Here is a 23,065-nt window from a genome sequence, read left to right on the forward strand (position 1 = left end):
GCTTGAATAGGGGCTGGGAATGGCTGAACCATTACAAACATTGAATCTATCTCCCCTTGTAAGTATTCTCACACTTATCAAACTGTCTGTACTGGGCTATCTTGATTATCACTTCAAAAGTTTTTTTCTCATACTTAATTGGCCTCTCAGAGTTGGTAAGACAACTCCCACCTTTTCATGCTCTCTGTATGTGTATATATATCTCCTCAATATATGTTCCATTCTATGCATCCAAAGAAGTGGGCTGTAGCCCACGAAAGCTTATGCTCAAATAAATTTGTTAGTCTCTAAGGTGCCACAAGTACTCCTGTTCTTTTTGCGGATACAGACTAACACGGCTGCTACTCTGAAAAATATTCAGGTTACTTCCAGTCCCAAGGGACCAGTCAAATACCACAAATTAATTTGTATCTCAGATCAGACACCAACAACAGCGCTTGTCCTGTAATAAACTAATTAACAGCTTATTAACTAGGAAAAAGAAACAAGAGTTGCTTACAGGTTAAAGCAAGCAAGCAAGCACACACACACAAATGAGTTACCATCTGCGGTTCCGAAAGATAACAGAGAGGTAGTAATCTGTCAATTCAAAATGTCTTTCAGGGTGGACCCAGGGGTAACTCTTAGGGATCTCTGCCTTAGTTTAATGTGTCTGGCCCTGTGAGAGTTCAAACAGCAAAGAGATGAAACATTTTCATGTCAACTATTTTTATTTCCCTCTTCCAGGGTTCAAACTGATGGGATGAGGCCTTCTGCACATACCTCCCCAGGGCAGGCTCCAGGCGCCAGCCCAGCAAGCAGGTGCTTGGGGCGGCCAACGGAGAGGGGCGGCATGTCCGGCTCTTCGGTGGCAATTCAGTGGTGGGTCTCTCACTCCCTGTTGGAGGGAAGGACCAGCTGCCGAATTGCCGCCGAAGACTGAAACGGCGTTGGTAGAGCTGATCACGTTCGCGGCCCCCTTTTTTTTTTTTTTTTTTTTGGCTGCTTGGGGCAGCAAAAACCCTGGAGCTGGCCCTGTACTGCCCAGTGGGTGGATGAGGCAGTTAACAAAGCTTTTGTCCTATGATGGCCCACTTAATTTTTGATAGTCCTCCTGGATGGGCTGAGGGAGCCCCTTTTCCCATCTGAGCCCTGGTCTACCCTACAGAATTACTTCTGTATAACTACATCATTCGGCTGCATGAATAAGCCACACCCCTGAGCAACGTACTAATATCAGCCTAAGCACTGGTGTAGACAGTGCTATGTATCTACTGCCTCTCGCAGAGGTGGATTAAGTAAGCCAATGGGAGAGCTCTCCTGTTGGCTTAGACAGAGGTTCTCAAACTGTGGTCCACGGACCGAGCTCCATTCAGGTGTCCATGGACAGTTCCCTCTAAGGTGCACACCTGGGCGGCTGCATACAAGAGAATGAAAGGCCACCCACCTAATTACTGGAGCCGTGCAGGCGTGGCTTTAGTAATTAAGTGCCTGGACCCTGGAGAAGATGCACATGTAATGTGAGATGGTGGCCTTGAGGGGAATAGGGGGTAGGTGGAGGGAGCAGTGGGGTGAAAAGAGGCAGGGGGGGAATTTGGGATGTGCAGGGCTGCGGTGGCCAGAGAAAGAGGCAACTTTCCACAGCACCAGGGCTGCGGCCGCCAGGGAGAGATGACCCTCTTCCCAGCCTCAGCTCTGTGGCTGGGGAGACACCCCCCTCCTTCCCAGCCCCAGCCCAGGGGCTTCCACAGCAGGGGGAGAGAGAGCACATCCATCACATTAAAAAGGTAAGACTACTGATATTAAAATATGAGTTGTGTGCTTTTATTTGTAGAACAAAAAAATGTTAATTACTAAGAGTTTTTTAGATAGCGCTTTTATCCAAAGCGCTTTATAGTAGTTAGCTAACGTTACAAACAATATTCGGAAAGATCATGAAGTGGTCCACCGAGACCCTCAGCAATTTTCAAGTGGTCCACGAAAAAAACAAGTTTGAGAACCACTGCTTAGAGCATCCTCATTAAACCGCAGCTGGATGATGCAGCATTTTAAGTGCAGTCCTGCCCTGAGTTCAGAAGTTCAGAGCAGGCATTTTTACAATTATAAAACAAACGAAGGGCAGATCTACACTTGAAACACTGTAGCTGCACGGCTGTTGCACATCAGTGAAGACTCTAATACACTGACAAGAGAGCTTCTCCCACTGGCGTAGTTAATCCACCTCTGTGAGAGGCGGTAGCAACCTTGACGGGAGAAGCCTTCCCATCAACATAGGACTGTCTGCACCAGGGGTTAGGTCAATATAACTTTTGCTCAGGCGTGCGGATTTTTCACACCCCAGAGCAACATAGTTATACTGATGTAAATTTGTAGGGTAAATCTGGCCTTATATTTTACCTTGTCACATGGAATACAGACATTACAAGTGAGATTAATGCACACAGCAACTTACATGCGTTTCATAGAATCTAAGCACTAAATACATTCTTATAAGACTGATACCTATTCTGAACAAAATTAACATACAGGTGAGCTGGTGAGGTCTCCAGCTATGAGTTTGTCCGTTCATAGTGAACGCCTATAACCTTGGCCAGAGCCAGAGCACTTCCTTTAACCCGTGTCACAGCACTTATAAGACAAAACCTGAAAGTAAAGCAGAGGGCTACACCACAAAACGTGTGCTAGAGAGAAATATTCTAAAATAGATACAAAATTCTACTACTACGTTTGTTTTTCCTGAGGCAGTGCTAATGGATGAATACTTAGTGCAATGCTACAGAATGTGGGTCACAAACACAACAGTGGAACTTTGACCATCAAAAAAAACCAAAAACCAGTTCTCATTGACTTTCTCCACCTCCTCCTGCAATTTCATGACAATATTTCTACAACACCCACATTTGGGACCTGAAAAACCTGGCAGTCTCTCTTTAAAAGTTTTTTTCATTCAAATCCTACATGAAGGATATACCAAAATAAGTTATGATTAGTTCCAAAAACCTTGTTCACAGAGACTGACTGTCCTTTGTTCAAAGGCTTCTACATGATCTGCCTTTTCATACACAACTACAGTAATTCAGCTATATGAAGGAAGGCTAATCCCTACTGCTATTCAATAACCATTTTGCAAGATGTCTAGAGTGATGGATAAGTGCATTGTAAATAAATGTAACAATGATAAATCATCTAAATACCAAACAATGGCTCAAGTCACCCTGTGGTTAAAACAAACAAGGGAGGAGGAAATCTCTTGAAATTCTCTTTGCAGCATTTTCCTCCCTCCACTGGGAGGAGATTTGGTTTGCTGCATCCAGGCCAATCATACATCCGCGTGGGGCAATGGGAAGGGACACAGAGGTGTAGAAGCAGCACCCCTACCTGGAGAATGGTAGATCCAGGCATCATGAACCTGACCCAATAAAAACATTACTGAATTTTAAAAGAGAGGCAGAAAAATAGAACCAGCCAGCCAAATTCAACATAGGAGAAAGGCAATAGCATCCAGACAGGCCACCCCTTGTATAAAGGGGCCAGGTGCATGGAAGAAACAAAAAGACAGCAAATACAGAAGCAACAAGAGGTGTCTTAAATGTAGAAATAGAGTAATTGCAACATGAGCCTCAGGGCAGCTAAGAAGGGACTGTGCTTGACCTCCAGGACAGAAGTTCGTTTATAGCACCGAAAAGCAGGTATCAATGCATTTCCAGTGTTTCCTCATACTGGCAGCTGGAGCTAAAATCCCCCAAAAGATTAATTATTTATAGAAGTCTGCTCTTCCATCACACACACTGGCTAGACGCTGGCAGCAACGTGGCCAAATGCCACCGTAAGTAAATGTCAGAGCATCACCCTCCCACTTGTTAAAGAGGGGCACTTCAAGGATCAAAAACCAGTCCATATCAACCAGCTTAAAAACCAGGGAAGGGAGAAGAACCTTGCATCCCTCCTATGCACCAGAACTGTTTCTAAGTAGAATTTCCCCTCCCACACACACTTCAGTAAGGAATCCAGCAAGCTAGATTGATGGCTGGTTCCCAAGGGAACATTAGCAAGCTATTTCTCCTTAAAGTGGGCACACAATTTTCCTTTGTTAAACTATTTAGCCTGCTGTGACGTTAAAATTTCTATAACATAATTCAGAAGCTGCAGACTGTGTTGATGTGTGCCCAGCATGTAGAATAATGAAGGAAAAAGCAGCAGTACTGGTAAAATAAGAATGACACATTTGCTAGAATTTTTTTTACAGTGCTTATGTTTTCCCAGGAAGGTGCAAAAAGGAGGCAGTGATGCATAGTGGTTAGACCAGGCCACTGGGACTTTGGTGCTCTTCTTCTATCGCCAAGTGGAGCGGGACACAGAAAGCAGCATCACACTACAGATTAGGTCAAGAAGGGAAGAATATTGTGTGCAAATGAAACCAAAGAGGGATTTCTAGGTAGACAGAATGTAATTACCAGGGGCAGGTTTAGCTTTTTTTGCCACCCCAAACATGGCAGACAGGCTGCATTCGGTGACGCACCTACAGGAGGTCCCTGGTCCCGTGGATTCAGTGGTTTGCCTGCGGGAGGTCCACCGGTCCTGTGGCTTCAGCATACCCGCTGCTGAATTGCCGCCAAATCCACTGGACCTGCAGACCTCCCACAGGCAAGCTGCAGAAGACTGCCTGACTGCTGCCCTCACAGGGACTGGTAGGGCGCCCGCCGCAGCTTGGCGCCCCAGGCACGCGCTTGGAGCACTGGTGCCTGGAGCCGCCACTGGTAATTCCTCAGATTGGACTTTGGCTAGGACATCAGGACAACCCTACTCTTGTAGATATAAAAATCCTTATGAGCTCCTTAATAGCCACAAGGAGTCATGATCTCAATTTGCTATCTGTTTCTTGGCCCCTGACACTGTGCTAGGGCATTCATTTAGTACTGACTCCATGTCAGGGAGGGATGAAAGTTTGGCCAATTCTATTCTTCTTTTTCAGACCGTAGACTGGACCAATACAGTCTTGATTTCATTGGAGTCCATGGAAATTCTGACATTGACTTAATTTGGATTGGGCCCAAAGTCCAGCGTAGTCCTCAGCTGAACACATCCTTCAGTATCCTGAGGCAGATAAAAGGGTAACAAGGAATGTAAACTTTGAAGCCTACTAGAAAGTATCATTATTACTAGGGGCCAAATTATGTTTTCTGTTACACCTGTTTAAATCCAGATTTATGCTGGATTAGAATTTGACCAAGGGTCTATGTTTCATATATCTCTAAAGGTACATCTCCAGTGCAATAAAAGACCCAAACCACAGCTGCAGCTGGCCCGGGGCAGCTGACTGCAGCTCATGGGCCTCAGGTCCGAGGGCTAAAAATAGCAGTGTAGATGGTTGGGCTTGAGCATATGAGACCGCGTGAGGATCTCAGAGCCCAGGCTCCAGCCCGAGCCTGAACATCCACACTGCTATTTTTAGCCCTGCACCCGAGCCCCACCAGCCCAAATCAGTTGACGCAGACTCAGTGTCATGGGTTTTTTAATCACAGTGTAGACATACCCGTAATCTGCTTTTTTTTAATGTTTTGGTTTAAACTTTTTTTTGCTTTAAGTTTCAGAGTAATAGAAAAGGCTGTTGAAACATGGTGGTTTTAGGTGCCGAGCATCCTGTTACCGTGACATTAGACAAACAGTACATAAATATTATCCCAACAGCTTTCTTCTGCCAACAGCAAAAAGAACCTCAAGTCAGCAAGAATTGGGATGTGATCTCAGCAAACACCATCACAAATTGGGGGCCTTGGATTAATACTAGAGTTGGGCAAACTATGTACAGGGAACAACCTGTTCACAAAGGTTGCAAAAATAGACTTGGATTGCTACAGATGTGTTAGTTGTTCCAAGCTGATGGACATGTTTTAGGTGACTACGTTTCAGCCTATGGATTATTCAAATTGCTGCAATGATTTGCTATTTCTAGTGTGATGTTTGCGTTCTGTGACCTAATCACATGGTATTTGATTCTGCTCCCTAACCAGGAAGCAGCCTTGAATAAGTTACTTGAAGTGGCATGATCTAGTGGATAGGGCCATGGTGCCCAGCTCTGCAACTGACTTGTTGTATGACCTTGGGCGAGTTACTTCAGCTCTTCACGCCTCTATTTCCCCTCCCACCCTTTTTCTGTCCTGTTCTATTTAGTGTGTGAGCCCTTTATAGCAGGGACTGTTTCTCATTATGTGTCTATAGAGTACCCAGCACAATGGGGCCCTTGTCCGTGATAATAAAATAAAAGTGCTGTGAACATTCACTCAAAAGCATTTGCATGAGAAATCGTGGCTCTCTCTACTTCCCTGAACATTCTAGTGAACAAACAGAAAATAAAATACAATAACATTGTTTATGAAAATGAATTAAAAGGGCCAAACATCACAGAGGAATTATGGTTCGTATGTGAATTAATGTTCACACCTAAGGTTCCCAGCTCCTGCATCTGAGCCCAGTTCTAATTAACACCTCTCCCGCAGCAAGAAAGTTTAGGATCAACTAATTTGGTTTATTTAATTAGAATAAGAGATGTAGCAAAGCTCTGTCATGGTATAATGAAAATGCTGATGCTGTATAAAAAGAGGTACTATCGTCTTCTGCAGTCAATCACGATCCAAAATGCTAATGGCTCAAAGCACTGTTTACTGCAGTGTTTGGGGCCATTGCTTTTCTATTTATTTTAAGGGAGAACACCCTAATTCAGTTAGCTTTAAATCATAATCGGCTTGTGTTTCCACTATATACAGTAAAAGCTGTGTTATCCGGCACTTTACCACCGGGAAAGATCGATAAAACGGCATTTCTGATCTTCATTGAAAGGCCAGTTTATAGTCCGGTTAGCGTGGGGCCAGCAGGATCCCTACCTGGCTCCGCATGACTCCTGGAAGCAGCGACCTCTCCCTGCTGCTCCTAGGCGGAGGCGTGGCTAGGTGGCTCTGCACGCTGCCTTCGCCCGCAAGCATCATCTCCACAGCTCCTATTGGCCGTGGTTCCCAGTCAATGGGAGCTGCAGAGCCAGTGTTTGGGGTGGGACGGGGACAGTGCACAGATCCATTTAGCCACGCCCCTGCCAAGGAGCAGCAGAGACAGGTTGCCACTTGAGGAGAGCCACCTGAGGTAAGCGTGCCCAGATCCGGAACCTCACAACCCTGCACCTCCTCCTGCACCCCAAACCCCCTCCCACATCCAAATTCCCTCCCAGAGCCCCTGCCCCACACTCCTCCCATGCCCCAACCACCAGTGCCGCACCCCCTCCCACACCCAAACTCCTTTCCTCTTAGTTAACTGGAATTTTTCACTTACTGGCACCCCCCATTCTCCCAACATGCCAGATAAAAAAAGCTTTTACTGTAAGTGGACCCTAAATTAAAATATAAAATGGAAACTTTTTTTTCAAATAAAATTTAAGTTTAATCATTTAAATTTGATTAATCGATTCCAAGATCACAAGGGGCCATTGCAGTTAGTCTGCCCTCCTGTGTAACACAGGCCATAGCAGATCTTTCAGATAAACATCCAGCCTTGATTTAAAAATGGTCAGTGATGGAGAATCTACTATGACCTTTGGTAAGTTGTTCCAATGCTTAATTACTTTCACTGTCAAACTTTTATGCCTTATTTCCAGACTGAATTTGTCTAGCTTAATCTTCCAGCCACTGGATCATGTTAAACCTTTCTCTGCTAGATCAAAGAGTATTAACTATTTCTTCCCCAGGAAGGTATGTATACACTGTACTCAAGTCACTCCTTAGCCTTTTCTTTGTTTAGATAAATAGATAGAGCTCCTTGAGTCTATCGCGATAAGGCACATTTTCTAATCCTTTAATCATTCCTGCGGCTCTTCTCTGAACCCTCTACAATATATCAACATCCTTCCTGAATGCTGGCACCAGAACCAGACACAACAGTCCAGAAGCAGTCACATCAGTGCCAAATACAGAGATAAAATAATCTCTCTGCTCCTATTCAAGATTTCTCTATTTACACATCCAAGGATTGCATTAGACTTTTTGCCCACAGTTTTGCACTATCGCTTCTATTGGGATCAAATATCAACTTTTTAAAATAAAAGATTTCATTATTTACGTCACTAGTAGTATCGCCAGATATCAAATCCAATAGAATTTTTTAAAATCAAATGTACTCTTCACTATTAATGTCATTTGCTGACTTTTTATTATTTATATTGCAGGAGCCCCAGTCATGGATCAGAACTCTATTGTGCTAGGTGCTGTACAAACACAGAACAAAATGATGGTCCCACCCCTAAGCAGCTTAAAATCTACATTCAAGCTTTTCGCACTTCCGCCTGGATAATGAAATCAATCTTGTGAATTTTACCTTTGTGGCAAAGGCCCAGGCTGGGAATCATGAAACCTGAGTCTGTTGACACACTAGGGGAACTTTGGCAAGTCATTCTTACCTTTCTGTGCCTCTGTTTTTGTCATCTGCATGTTAGAAATAGCAGTCCTTATAAACTTTTGTTAAGCGTTAAGACAGCATTAGGGCTGTCAATTAATCGCAGTTAAAGCACGTGATTAACTCAAAAAAATTAATCGCTATTAATCGCAGTTTTAATTGCACTCTTAAACAATAGAATACCAATTGAAATCTATTAAATATTTCTGTATGCTTTTTGAAATGTTCAAGTATATTGATTTCAATTACAACACAGAATACTGTATTCTGTATTCAATTACAATACAGAATACAATACAATGCTCATTTTATATGATTATTTTTATTACAAATATTTGCACTGTAAAAATTATAAAATAAATAGTATTTTTCAGTTCACCTCATACAAGCACTGTAGTGAAATCTCTTTGTCGTGAAAATGCAACTTACAAATGTAGATTTTTTTTTGGTACATAATTGCATTCAAAAACAAAACAAAGTGAAACTTTAGAGTCTACAAGTCCACTCAGCCCTACTTCTTGTCCAGTCAATCGGTAAGACAAACAAGTCTGTTTACATTTACAGGAGATAATGCTGCCCACTTCTTATTTACATCACCAGAAAGTGAGAACAGGCGTTCGCATGGCACTTTTGTAGCCGGCATTGCAAGGTATTTAGCTGCCAGATATGCTAAATATTCGTATGCCCCTTCATGCTTCAGCCACCATTCCAGAGGACATGCTTCCATGCTGATGACAGTGACTTAAAAAATAATGTGTTAATTAAATTTTTGACTGAACTCCTTGGGGGAGAATTGTATGTCTCCTGCTCTGTTTTACCCGCATTCTGCCATATATTGCATGTTATAGCAGTCTCAGATGATGACTCAGAACATGTTGCTCATTTTAAGAACACTTTCACTGCAGATTTGACAAAACACAAAGAAGGTACCAATGTGAGATTTCCAAAGATAGCTACAGCACTCGACCCAAGGTTTAAGAATCTGAAGTGCCTTCCAAAATCTGAGAGGGATGAGGTGGGGAGCTTGCTTTCAGAAGTCTTAAAAGAACAACACTCTGATGCAGAAACTACAGAACCCAAATCACAAAAAAAGAAAATCAACCTTCTACTGATGGTATCTGACTCAGATAATGAAACTGAACATGTGTCGATCCACATTGCTTTGGATTGTTATCGAACAGAACCTGTCATCAGCCTGGATGCATGTCTTCTGGAATGGTGGTTAAAGCATGAGGAAAGACTGGAATCTTTAGAGCATCTGGCATGTAAATATCTTGCAACACCAGCTGCAACAGTGCCATGTGAATGCCTGTTCTCACTTTCAGGTGACATTGCAAACAAGAAGCAGGCAGCATTATCTCCTGCAAATGTAAACAAACTTGTTTGTCTGAGTGACTGATTGAACAAGAAATAGGACTGAGTGGACTTGTAGGCTCTAAAGTTTTACATTGTTTTATTTTTGAATGCAGTTATTTTTTGTACATGATTCTACATTTGTAAGGTCAACTTTCATGATAAAGAGATTGCACTACAGTACTTGTGTTACGTGAATGGAAAAATACTATTTCTTTTGTTTTTTACAGTGCAAATATTTGTAATAAAAATAAATATAAAATGAGCACTGTACACTTTATATTCTGTGTTGTAATTGAAATCAATATATTTGAAAATGTAAAAAACATCCAAAAATATTTAAATAAATGGGATTCTATTATTAACTGTGCGATTAATCACAATTGTTTTAATCTCACAGTTAATCGCAAATTAATTTTTTTAATCATTTGACAGCCCTAAGATACATAAACAAAAACATTATGTAAGGTGCAAGATATTAATATTTTGATGCTGTCTGTTTCTAATCAGTTTCGGGTTCTGGTTCTCATACAGCATTTTTGCTGATGTAATGCTTGTGTTGCAAACACTGCAGGGAAAAGTTAATCTTTTAAAAGTAGTAAATCTCCCTAGATGTGTAAACAATTGTTCGGATTCGTTTCAACTGAGGTTAGATTTTTGTGAACAGTTTTTTTGGAATACATTTTGCACTTTGCCTGGCTCTAACCATGTCCTTTTAAGATCCTGCGTTGTGCTTGTACACGTCAATAACTGTTTCAAAAACAAAACAAACCAACAACCCATCTGTTTGCCAAGCAGCGAGTAGAGAGTCTGAATCATTAAAGGGCAGCCACGTGTCAGTAAGAGTAACAGGAAGTGCCTTGCGCTTGACCTTCATTTATAAAAGCAAGAATGACACCTCACTGCATATAGTTACAATGATCTAATCAGCTTTGCTCCACTATAGCCATCAGATCAATTGCATCCCTAACACGTGTGTTTTCCATTAAAAAAAGCTGTCTGGCGTTTGTCAGACTGGAGCAACTGTGAGAATGCCTTCACCCTTCACTGCATCAATGTATCAAAGTGAAGGGTATTTTGAGGGCTGGGCTGAGTGGACTCTAATTTTTTGTACTATTTAGAGTGGAGCTTCTCTTGTCTTTTGGGTAAAGAACACGCAGCAGTTTGACTCTCCTCTACTTGAATCAGAGATTTGTAGCTGCCCTTTGCCCCTCCCTGCCCTGGGTGCCCTTTGAGGCCTGAATTTAGCAGTGCACTGAACCACGTTTAACTTTTAAATCTCATTGACTAAAATGTGTCTGAAGTTAAGCACATGCTCTACTAAATCTTCAGTAGGGGAGGGGGAATAGAAGCTAGGTCTCCCCATACCAGGGGTGGGTGCAGTAACCACAGGACTAACAGTGACAGGCTGGGCATCCTTACTGTTTTGGTGGAGTGAGGCAGGTGCCTAAGTCATTCTCACAAGAAACACTATAGGCACCTACATTGCCTGACTCCAGGAGAGGGGGTCCAGGGAGGGCCAGTGCAACCCATTAGGTGACCTAGACAGTCGCCTAGGGTGCTAGCATTTGGGGGGGGCGGCATTTCAGGTCCTTCGGTGGCGACCGCAGTGGCCGGATCTTCGGCCACCTCAGTCATCATTGGCATTTAGGCAGAGGGATCTGGGACAGGGGGGCGCAGGGAGGGCCACTTGCAGCAAGTAAGGGGGGGGTGCAGCACTCAGGGGATCTGCTCCCCGCCCCAGCTCACCTCTGCTCCACCTCCTCCCCTGAGCACGCCGCCCCACTCTGCTTCTCTCCCTCCTAGGTTTGTGGCACCAAACAGCTGATTGGTGACACAAACCTGGGAGGTGGGAGAAGTGGAGCTGTGACAGCATGCTTGGGGAGGAGGTGGAGCAGAGATAAGCTGGGGCAGGAAGCTGCCGCACGGCTCCCCGGGCCGGGGGGAGCTGCCGTGGGGGGGCCCCTCAGGGCTGGAGGGGGCGCAAGGTGGAAGTTTTGCCTAGGGCGACGAAACATCCTTGCACCCGCCCTGGGTCCAGGTTGTGAATCACAAGCAAAGTGAGGCACCCCCTTCTACCCTGGACTTAAAAGCTTAACTCTGAGAGAGGGGTAGGACTTAGGACACACCTCTCTTGCTGGCATTTCCCATTGGCTACTATAGGCAGCTCCCCACTTAGCATGCTGACTTTTGTGCGTCACATTCTTAAGCACCTCTCTCCCCCCACATTTGTTGTATAGCGGTTGAATGTCACCACACCCAAGTTCCTTTGTGGATTTGGATGTAGGCGCCTAGTAAATTGGTACCTAAGCATTACTATGACCCCTCTCCATGGGGGCAAATTACATGCTACTCTGAAACCAGTCACAGTTGTAAAACATTGTCCTGAGAAGTAGCCAGAGAACTTTTCAGGCTAAAAAACAATCATGAGTTACTGTCTTAGGTTGTGGTGCTGCAGGCCTGCGTATTGCCTTCAGCAGGGGCCAGTATCAAATGCTTCTGTGGAAAATGTGTAAAAGCAAACAGTACTGAGCCTGTGGTACAGCATATTAACATTTTGTACTGGGCCTTGGGAGTTCCTCGGTGATTCCAGCTGATAGTAGTTGACAGTTCAAAGGAGGACTATTGATAGCCCTCATCATTTTTTGGGTAGCTAATGCAACTGAAGGGCACTATTCTTATTCATAGATGGTGGATCTTTTTTGGAAACTTATGATACTTCAGTATTTGCACCAATGTAGCTTTCAGGGAGTTCCACAGGTTATGCTATAATAAATCTATGGCCATCTGACAGCCTCCCCAGTTAACAGCATTCTGTACACCATCATGGCCACGTGGAACTTCAAAGCTACAGCAGGGAGAGAACTCGGATCCTTCTTACTGCAAAAGCACAGGCTCCTGCCCTAACAAAGGATTTCCATTAGTTATTAGCCACATAAGGCTGATGTCACACAGCTGAGCAGCTCTATTCGTTCTCTCTCCTGCAGAGAGAGCAGTGGTACAAACTCTAGCCAATTCCTTACAACATACTTAGTAAAAATGTTTCTCATTCACCCTTTTGAAATTAGCTGCCCTTTTAATTTTATTGAGTGGTCTCTTAATCTTACATAATGTGGTGAGGACTTCAGGAACACCCAGTTAGTCTCTCCTATATCTGGGTATTCCTGTTTAATGGAACCAAGTCTGCCAGAAACTAAGCATTTCTTGGAGAGATGCTGAGGGCCACTGCTGTCTATGGGAGCTGAGGACACTCAGCTATTCTCTTGAGGGTCTGGGCTTCCACAGGATCAGCTCCTGAACAGCTCTGTTTAAAAACTCTTACAGAACCTCCCCCTGCCTGCAATCATTTTGTTGTTGGTCTCTGCCCCTTTTCTCTTTCTGCTCTGGTTCTATTGAAATGCAGATGCTGTCAGTCACTACATTTTTCCAAGATGAGGTCCCACCATTATAGAGATCCAATTACTCTTGTATACAGAAGTCACTTATCTGTTTAAAAATCATTTTCCTGTGTCCAGTATAGTTTTTGGAACGGTTCTCCCTTTAGAGTTGACTGACACCTGCCTCCAGACATCTCACCCACAGTCTGGATCCCATTTAGCTCCTCAGGAAAAATTCATGCTCATGCAAAACTAAGACAGAGGCCAGGCCTAAGCCACCACTGCATTTCTTTACAGGGCACATGCACTCGGACATTCTGTTGCCTCGGCAACCATTCTTGACATCATTGTCCTTTCCACATGTCAGATGCTGCCGTACAAGGGGTTGGGTAAGCCTCCTCCATTAGATAGGTGGAGAGGGAACTCCCTAAAGGGAGAAGGGAAAGAGCAGAGTCAGTACATAGCCCAGGGAGAAAAGTTAGAGACAATAAATACCTGCTTATCCTGGTCATCAAGCCCAAAGCCTCAAATAAAAAACCTCCATCAGCAAGGGCTTAATTGTTCTGGAGAGCAGGAGCAGGTGCACAGCTGGAATGTCAGTGTCAGGATGCATTATGCTTTCGAAAGACTCTATCCCTGCCCTTGGGGAGCAATGGGGCTTACTCCATTGCAGCCGGCTAGTTTTCTCCTGGCAAGCAGCTAGGGAAGCAATTGGGGGCAGGGTCATGATCCCACCTAGACATCCACCCCCCTTCTGGAGCATTGTATCAGTGCTAGCCAATATACACACACACACACACACACACACACACACACACACACACACAGCCTGTAGCTAAATTACATCTGCCTTCTGTGCCAGACTGGACGAGGTGGAAGGGACTCTCTGAGCTCCTTCTGACACCCCTGTGCAGAGGCAGATGTCATCGGGTTCTCACTGTTGAGTGTTATCCCAATCTTTAAAATATTTTTAAAAGTGTCTGTGTCCAAGCAAGGAGAAGTTGTTTTGCCACATTTAGAACCTGTTCACAGATCATAGGTTCTAAACAGAGAGGAAAATTCAAAACTTTGGAGGTTCAAGAAAGGAAGTGATCATGATCTGATAGAATTCAATATCCTATGGAAAGGAGAACATGAGAACAGCAAAACAAGGACAATGGACTTCAGACAGGTGGATTTCACCCAACCTCAGAGAAACAGTAGGCAAGGTCCCATGGAAAGACCAATTGGGAAGAAAAGGAGTGTAAGGGGGCTGGTAGTTCCTAAAAGATGTCACATTAGAGGCTCAATATCAAAGTATTCCAATGCAGAAGAACGATATGAAAAGCCACAGGAGGCCAATGTGGCTGCACGAGGAGCTCTTTAGTGATCTAAAAAACCAAAAGGGATACATTCAGAAAATGGAAGGAGGGACATGTCACCAAGGAAGTATGCACAGGAATAGTGCCAGCGTGTAGGGACAAAATCAGGAAAGCAAAGGCAAAGAATGAGTTACAGCTGGCAAGAAATGTTAGAGACAAAAGAATATGTCAGACAAAAAAGAAAGATCAGGGATGGTGTGAACCCACTGCTCAATGGAGAAGGTGAGTGGTTATGGAAGATGATAGGAAGGCAGAGCTGCTCAGTGCCTCCTTTGCTTCAATCTTTGTGTTCTATGTGAGAAGTACTTACAACCTCACCAGGACATCTACCACGTCTTTGTTGACTTCAGAAGGTGTTTGACAGAGTATGGCTCGAAGCTCTCTGGGCAGCCATGAAGAAGTACAATGTTGGTCGTAAGCCATTCTTACCATTAAACAACTGTATGCCAAGGCCAGCAGTGCACGTCTCATCAATGGCACAATAGGAGAGTGATCTTGTACCACTTTTGGAGTCCAGCAAGGCTGCCTTCTTTCGCCCACACTGTTAAACATCTACTTGGAGAGCATAATGACTGATGCCATAAATCACATATGCACAGTCAGCACTGGGGGGTGTGAACAATCTCAAATCTTCAGTTTGCTGATGACATTGACGGCTTGGCAGGAGGCGAAGATGAACTTGCCAACCTTGTGAAACGACTGCATGAAACTGTCGCAAAATACAGTATGGAAATCAGTGCAGAGAAAACCAAGCCAATGACAAACAAACATGACGGGATCAGCTCACAAATCACTGTCAGTGGACAAGAGCTGGAGACAGTGAAACGGTTCAAGTATTTGGAGGCAATCGTCACTGATGAAGGATCAAAGGCAGAAATTCTGGCAAGAACTGTACAAACAGCAGCAGCAGCAGCGGCAAAGCTAAAGCCAGTCTGGAGGAACAAGAACATCTCCCTGGAATCCAGACTGAAACTGCTGCATGCACTGGTCATCTCCATTTCTCTGTATGCGTGCAAGACGTGGACCCTAACTCTCGCTTAGTAACACTTAAATCTCCATTCTTTATTAACAAACTTATTCTTAGTTTTACTATAAACAATCTCAGTGCTGTTATACTGAAGCATAGAGTGAGTTTTCAACTAACCTAACAGTCTGACAAGCACACTGTCTCTTCGGAGGCAGTGACCTTAGTAATTTCTGAGTGTCCAGTGAGCAACTAAACAGTACAGGGAGATGTCCCTGGGAACTGGGGTTCACTGCTTGTTACCTGCAAAGCAAGGTTTAGACTGGCAGCGTCTCAAGGAGTTTGCTGGTGAAGTGGCCTGACAGGTGTGGCAGGGAGCTGACACACAAGCTAATCTCCAGTAAAGCTAGCTCTTGCTAAGGCAGAGGGGTAACATAGTGGCTTACAAATCTGGGCTGCCCTGAGGAAAGCGTCACACTAATTCATAACTATTCTGGGAGGCAATGACCTGAAAGGGAAGAGATGCTTGGAGCATTTAAACAGAAGGCATTCCTGGGCTCCTTGATGGGAACTGCAATCACCCTAGACAGGTTGTTGGTTTGAAAAGGCCAAGCTGGAGTTCATGTTGTAACCAGCTCTCTGCTTGTTACTTGGGGTAGATGGTGTTTGTTTACAGATGGAGTTGCCTGGACACTTCCTATTATAAGATCCTGTTTACAGTTTCTTATAACATTGCCAAATTTAAACTGCTTGGGCTGAAATTTTCAATTCTGAGTATCTGTCTCCGACTGAATTATTTTGGTAAATTTCACCTTAAACTGCTCAGCTGTTTCAGAAAACAAGATTAGGGAGAAATATGTTGTTTTACAGCTGTTTGGTTGAAAAACTCTAGTGCTCCTATTCTTTGGAACAGGGAGCTGGGGTGGCTGCCCTGGTGTCAGGAGTGTGTCTTTTGCTATCCCTGTGAAAATTCACCCAAATTTAGGACAATCGAATCTGGAAGGGTGGGGTTACATAAAAAACTGTGTTAAAGGAACATGGAGGTTGCAAATTCAGGTATTAGGATACAGTCTTTAATTACACAATCACATTTTGTTTTTTCCACAGAACCCCTGCCTCATTCAGTGTCCAGGATGAACCTACTCTGGGGTGAATCGAATTTGTGTAGTGAATGAGGCTGTTGTCTGTAGAATGCCTGTCTCATTTGCTGCGGAAGCCAAAAGGGATTTAAAACTCATAAAGGGAATATTTTTCTAACTAAAGCACAAAGAGCCTGCGGAACTCATTGTCACAAGATATCATTGTAGATAAGAGGTTAGTAGGATGAGATATTTATATAGCTACTGAGAACACCCACAATTACATCTGATAGAATAAAACATTATTTTAATGAGGGATGGAGTTCCTCATGTTTCAGGGCATAAACCAATCACTGTTTGTTGGGGATTGGGCAGCAATTTCCCCTATGGGCAGGTTACTCCAGAACTGTTCATTGTGAGTATTCTTGAACCTTCCCTTGAAGCTCTTGATACTGGCCACTGGACCAAATGTACCATAGGCCTGGTTTGAACGGATACCCTGTGTCCCATGTTAGACTTCTGTTCCCTTCTGATCCTTGCACAAGATCAGTTTACACCCTGAAGACTTGTTCTTAATTACCCTTCTCCTAACTTGCATAATGACATGTTACTAGAAGTCACGCCAGTAGAAACTCCAGCTGTAGTCTGTGTTTTGGTTATTGCCCATGTGACAGTTTCAGCATGCACAGCGCTTCCTCTTTTGAGGCACTTGTGGATATGATCTTTGAGCAATTTTGCTGCCGTTTGGACTCAGCAGCTGCAGAAGTTCCTGTAGATACAACCAGCCAACCTAGTAAATGCATCAGTACAAAATGTTCTCACTTTCATTGCATCAACAAAATCACTGTATTTGAAACATGCTGCCTTCGCCATGCAACTGCTGGTTCTCACCATGTCCAGTGAATACACACACATTGCAGCAGGCATCAGTGCTGGGCCTGCAAATAAATATGGTATGGGAGCTGACAAATTGCATGACCATGCACAACGTGTTTACACATCCTAATGGCCCAATCTGTCTGCCACTGAAGCAAGTGGAAGCAAGATTGGCTGCTGTAGTAGACATGATTAAATCCTGTGCTTCAGGGCAAAAGCTGCAGGGGTCAGGAGAGAGGTATGCCGCATGATGAAAAATTGCAAAGGTGCATTGTGGGTGGTAGGAGCCCTGGCACTCTGTACTGCAGGTTGGCACTGTAGAAAGCACAATACTGAACCTGAAACACAACAGTTCGGATCAGACACGATAAATCCCTTCTTCCTTTCAACAACATAACACACAATGGACAAGTCCATAGACACAGAAAGCACTACTGTAGCTGCAGGCTTTTGCACCTAGAGTTTCTGCTGTCAGATGTAAAATAACAGGCAAAGTTATGTCCTAGTGCCCAGAGACCTCATAGACTTTAAGGTCAGAAGGAACCATTAGGATCATCTAGTCTGACCTGCACATCGCAGGCCACAGAATCTCACCCACCCACTCCTGTAACAAACCCTTATCCTATGTCTGAGCTACTGAAGTCCTCAAATCGTGGTTTAAAGACCTATTTGAGGCTATAACCTAAAATGTTACAGGAAACTGCTTGTGTTTGTCAAGTCTAATATTAGTGTCCACTTTGACTGTTAAGCTACTAAAATATTAATTAAGATTAATCATGCAATTAAAAAAATTAATCGCACTGTTAATAATAGAATATTATTTGTTTAAATATTTTTGGAAGTTTTCTACATTTTAAAATATATTGATTTCAGTGATAACACAGAATACAAAGTGTGCAGTATATTTATATTTATTTTTATGACAATTATTTACCCTGTAAAAAAACAAAAAATAGTATTTTTCAGTTCCCCCATTACAAGTACTGTAGTGCAATCTCTTTGTCATGAAAGTTGAACTTACAAATGTAGAATTATGTACAAAATGTAACTGCACTCAAAAATATGGGAGATAATGCTGCCCCCTTCTTATTTACAACGTCACCTGAGAGTGAGCACAGGTGTTCATATGGAATTGTTGTAGCCAGTGTCGCAAGATATTTATGTGCCAGATGGTCTAAAGATTCATATGTCCCTTCATGCTTCAACCACCATTCCAGAGGACATGCGTCCATGCTGATGACGGGTTCTGCTTGATAATGATCCAAAGCAGTGTGGACCGACACATGTTCATTTTCATCATCTGAGTCAGTTGCCACCAGGAGAAGACTGATTTTTTTAATTTTATATTTTTGATGGTTTGGTTTCTGTAGTTTTGGCATCAGAGTGTTGCTCTTTTAAGACTTTTGAAAGCATGCGCCACACTTCATCCCTCTCAGGTTTTGGAGAGCACTTCAGACTCTTAAACCTTGGGTCGAGTGCTGTAGCTTTCTTTAATAATCTCATATTTGTACCTGCTTTGCATTTTGTCAAATCTGCAGTGAAAGTGTTCTTAAAATGAATAATGTGTTGGGTCATCATCTTAGATTGCTATAACATGAAATATATGGCAGAATGCAGGTAACAGAGCAGAGGACGTACAATTCTCCCTCAAGGAGTTCATTCACAAATTTCATTAACTCATGATTTTTTTTAACAAGCGTCATCAATGTAAAAGCATATCCTCTGGAAAGGTGGTCAAAGCATGAAGGGGCACACAAAAGTTTAGCATATCTGACACGTAAATACCTTGCAATGCTGGCTACAAAACTGCCATGCAAACACTTGTTCTCATTTTCAGGTGACACTGTAAACAAGAAGAGGGCTGCATTGTCTCCCATAAATATAAACAAACTTGCTTTCTTAGCGATTAGCTGAACAAGAAGTAGGACTGAGTGGACTTGTAGGCTTTAAAGTTTTACATTGTTTTGTTTTTGAGTGCAGTTTTGTAACAAAAAAAAATCTACATTTTTAAATTGCACTTTCACAACAAAAAGATTGCACTACAGTACTTGTATGAGGTGAATTGAAAAAATACTATTTATTTTGTTTATCACTTTTACAGTGCAAATATTTAGAATAAAAAATAATAATATAAAGTAAAAATAATATAAAAATAAAAATATAAAGCACTGTACACTTTGTATTCCATGTTGTAATAGAAACCAATATATTTGGAAATGTAGAAAAAATCCAAAAATATTTAATAAATGTCAATTGGTACTCTATTGTTTAACAGTATGATTAAAACTGCAACTAATCATGGTTAACTTTTTTTAGTTAATTGTGTGAGTTAACTGTGATTAATTGACAGCCCTATGGTCCACCCTTTGAAACCTAGGTTATGAACAGGAATAGAATTGGAGGAAGGCCTGGCTCCAGCCAAGGAGCTGGTTCAACTCCCTCCTTTGTAAGAACAGGACAAGAAATAACTCATTTAACTGCAGGTGGCATCTTCCAGCCAAGGATCTTGGTGGGAATTACACATACCAATGCTGGAGATAAGGAGTACTCCATTGTACAGAAATGGGAGGGAAGGGGTCAATGAGGTAATCATAGAATATCAGGATTAGAGGGGATCTCTGGAGGTCATCTAGTCCAACCCCCTGCTCAAAGCAGGGCCAATCCCCAACTAAATCCCCAAATGCGGCCCTCAAGGATTGAGTTCACAACCATAGGTCTAGCAGGCCAATGCTCAAACCACTGAGCTATCCCTCTCCCCATGTTCCAGGGATCTTGAAGACTTAGCTTCAATGGGCTTCAGCAGTACTTCTGGCTGCCCTCCATTTTTGCAAATCAGGCCCTTCAAGTGCACCCTTGGACCCATTTTCAAAAGAACTACGCTCGAATTTAGGCACAAAATCAAGCCAGATTTTCAGAACTGCTGAGCACCCCACAGTGATGTATTGTGCAGCTTCGGCCAGGAGTTCACAACCCTTCAGCACCCAGCATGCTGGCCTCTGTTGGAAAGCTGGCTGCTCATTTGGGTTGCCTAAATGGAAGCCAAGCGCCTTTGAAAACCTGGCCCTATGCAGGAGTGCTTAGCCCTTTAGGACACGTGGCCAAAAATATCTTAAGCTAGGCACTGCCAAAGTGAGTGGCTGCTTTTGAGACTTTGATCCTGCGTAACTTGCTCAAGATCACACAGTGAATCAGCCTACATACTACAGTGATGGGCATCTTATACATGATTAATTAAAATCGAGGCAGAGCCAGGAGTCCTGGATCCTAGTCCCCTCCTCAAGCCATGAAACCATACTCTCTCTTCAAAACAGCTAGGACTCTGATCCGGAAGCACTCTCTTGAAGCCTGCGGATCATGTACTTAGGCAATTAAAACAGTATATAGAAATTGTTTGGCCTAGATCTCTGCACTGTGTCAGCCATGATCGTATCTAAACTCCTGATTGTCATTAAACTACATCCCATCCAGCACCCTCTTGCAGTCTGTAGATATTAAGAAAACAGTCTCAGTTGCTGCTGTTAAATTGCTCGCTATTTCCCATGTAAGCTGCAAACCTCTGAATTCCAATAACATGATTTAGCACTTAACTAGAGCTAATCAATGTTGCATTTGTGACAGACCGTTCTCACCCAGCCACTGCCACTGCAGGAGATTCCAGCTGGATTAGAACTCAGTCAGTGAGGAAGAAATCTCATACTTATCATTATTCATATTACTAATGGGCAGAAGTACCATTCAAGCTCTCTGGAAGTAAATATGGTGGTTGTTTGTAAGTAGGGTGGCCAGACAGCAAGTGTGAAAAATCGGGACAAGGGGTCAGGGAAGGTAATAGGAGCCTATATAAGAAAAAGACCCCAAAATCAGGACTGTCCCTATAAAAATTGGGACATCCAGTCACCCTGTTTGTAAGTAAATTGCTGGATTGATAGCCCCGTGGGTGACCAAAGTCCTATATTTATCCAGGGCATGTAAGTCATAGATAGTGCGAGGGACCATGAGATGTCTCCGTCTCCGTGCTCAATCAATTCTGGCCTTTCTAATGAGGCTGTCAGCCTTGGGGCCAGGCAGTGCCTACTGTAGGGATGGTTTCTGTAGTGTGAAGATAGTGGACCAGAACCACTATTTTTTTTCACATTTAAATCTAAGGCTATCTCCTGTATCTGTCCTTACCTCAGCATGGTGCCTTGTCTTTCCACAAGCTGTGAGTTCATAATAATTTGTATTGCAATAGCCCTTAGAAGCCCCAACTGTCAGCCACTGTGATTAAAGGAAAAGTTTCCACTTTAGTGATAGCAGCAAAGAATCTTGTGGCACCTTATAGACTAACAGACGTTTTGGAGCATGAGCTTTCGTGGGTGAAAGCTCATGCTCCAAAACGCCTGTTAGTCTATAAGGTGCCACAAGATTCTTTGCTGCTTTTACAGATCCAGACTAACACGGCTACCCCTCTGATACTTGACACTTTACTGATGAGTCATGCTGGGTTTTGTCACACGGATGTTGCAATCCCAATGAGCCTATATGTGCACAACTACAAAGATGTCACTGTGAGATAGCACTGGTGGGAGGAGTGGTCTAGTGCACTGGTTTTCAACCTTTTTTCATTTGCGGACTCCTAAAAAATTTCAGATGGAGGTGTGGAACCCTTTGGAAATCTTAGACATAGTCTGTGGACTTTTGGGGTCCACAGACCACAGATTGAAAACCTCTGGTCTAGTGGATAAGTAAGGGTAGTGATTTGGACGTACTATTGTGTTTGGGATGGGATGGGGTGGAAGCAAGGTTGTGCCCCATTTGCTTGCATGAGAGAGAGAGAGACAGAGAATAATTTGATCTAAACTGATCTCTAAATCTAATTTTAAGAGATAACATAAAGACAGACAATAACATTTATATTCCTATAATTATTATAGGCATAAAGTGCTCTGAAGCTGAAAAGCGTCTATAAGGGCTGTTACAATACATTTCCCTAGGTTACATAACAGTGCTCAACTCAATCTTTCATGCTGTTCACTTAGGCTTATTGGATCTCAGTGCGGCATTAGATAGAGTTTGGCATGAGAAGCTCTTAGTGAAATTCAGTGAGATGGAAATCGGTTGAAAAGTCAGATTTCCTATAGCACAGGAAAATAACGATAAGACTAAATGCTACTTTTTTGAAGACAAGGCCAGTCAGGGTAGGAGTTCCTCACAGCTCAGTTTTAAATCCCCTTCTTTTTCCTGCTGTACTCCTGTGAACAGTCAGGCTGCTTGAAATCATCTGTACATCCATATGCAGACAATATTATGCTTCGTATCATGGGTCATGAAATAGATGTTCTGGAGAATGAATTGAATGAACACTTGGACATTATAACTAGATGGGCAAAGAAACATCAATTCCAGCTGAATCCAGCAAAAATAAAGTCCACCTACTTTACCACAACTTGTAGGAGGTTCAACTACAGGCCAAAATTGACAGTAGCTGGAGAAGGTATTGCCGTTGAGAGGAACCTGGTATACTTTGGAGTGACCTTGGACACTGAACTACGGTTTGGACCACAAGTCAGAAAGATGGCTGCCACTGTTAGGTAACTCACTTATGCTAAGGCTCATAGGCCTCAAAGGGAGGGCATGGATCAGCGTTCATGTTGTGCTCCC

General features: G+C 43.1%; 1 protein-coding gene across 1 annotated transcript in view; it reads right to left on the reverse strand.

Moving 5' to 3' along the window:
* SMOX (spermine oxidase) overlaps positions 1-23,065 on the reverse strand; it is a 152,974-nt gene that overhangs the window by 126,504 nt on the left and 3,405 nt on the right. The window lies entirely within an intron of this gene.

The sequence above is a fragment of the Gopherus flavomarginatus genome, chromosome 3, assembly GCF_025201925.1.
Source record: "Gopherus flavomarginatus isolate rGopFla2 chromosome 3, rGopFla2.mat.asm, whole genome shotgun sequence".
NCBI classification, from domain to species: domain Eukaryota; kingdom Metazoa; phylum Chordata; order Testudines; family Testudinidae; genus Gopherus; species Gopherus flavomarginatus.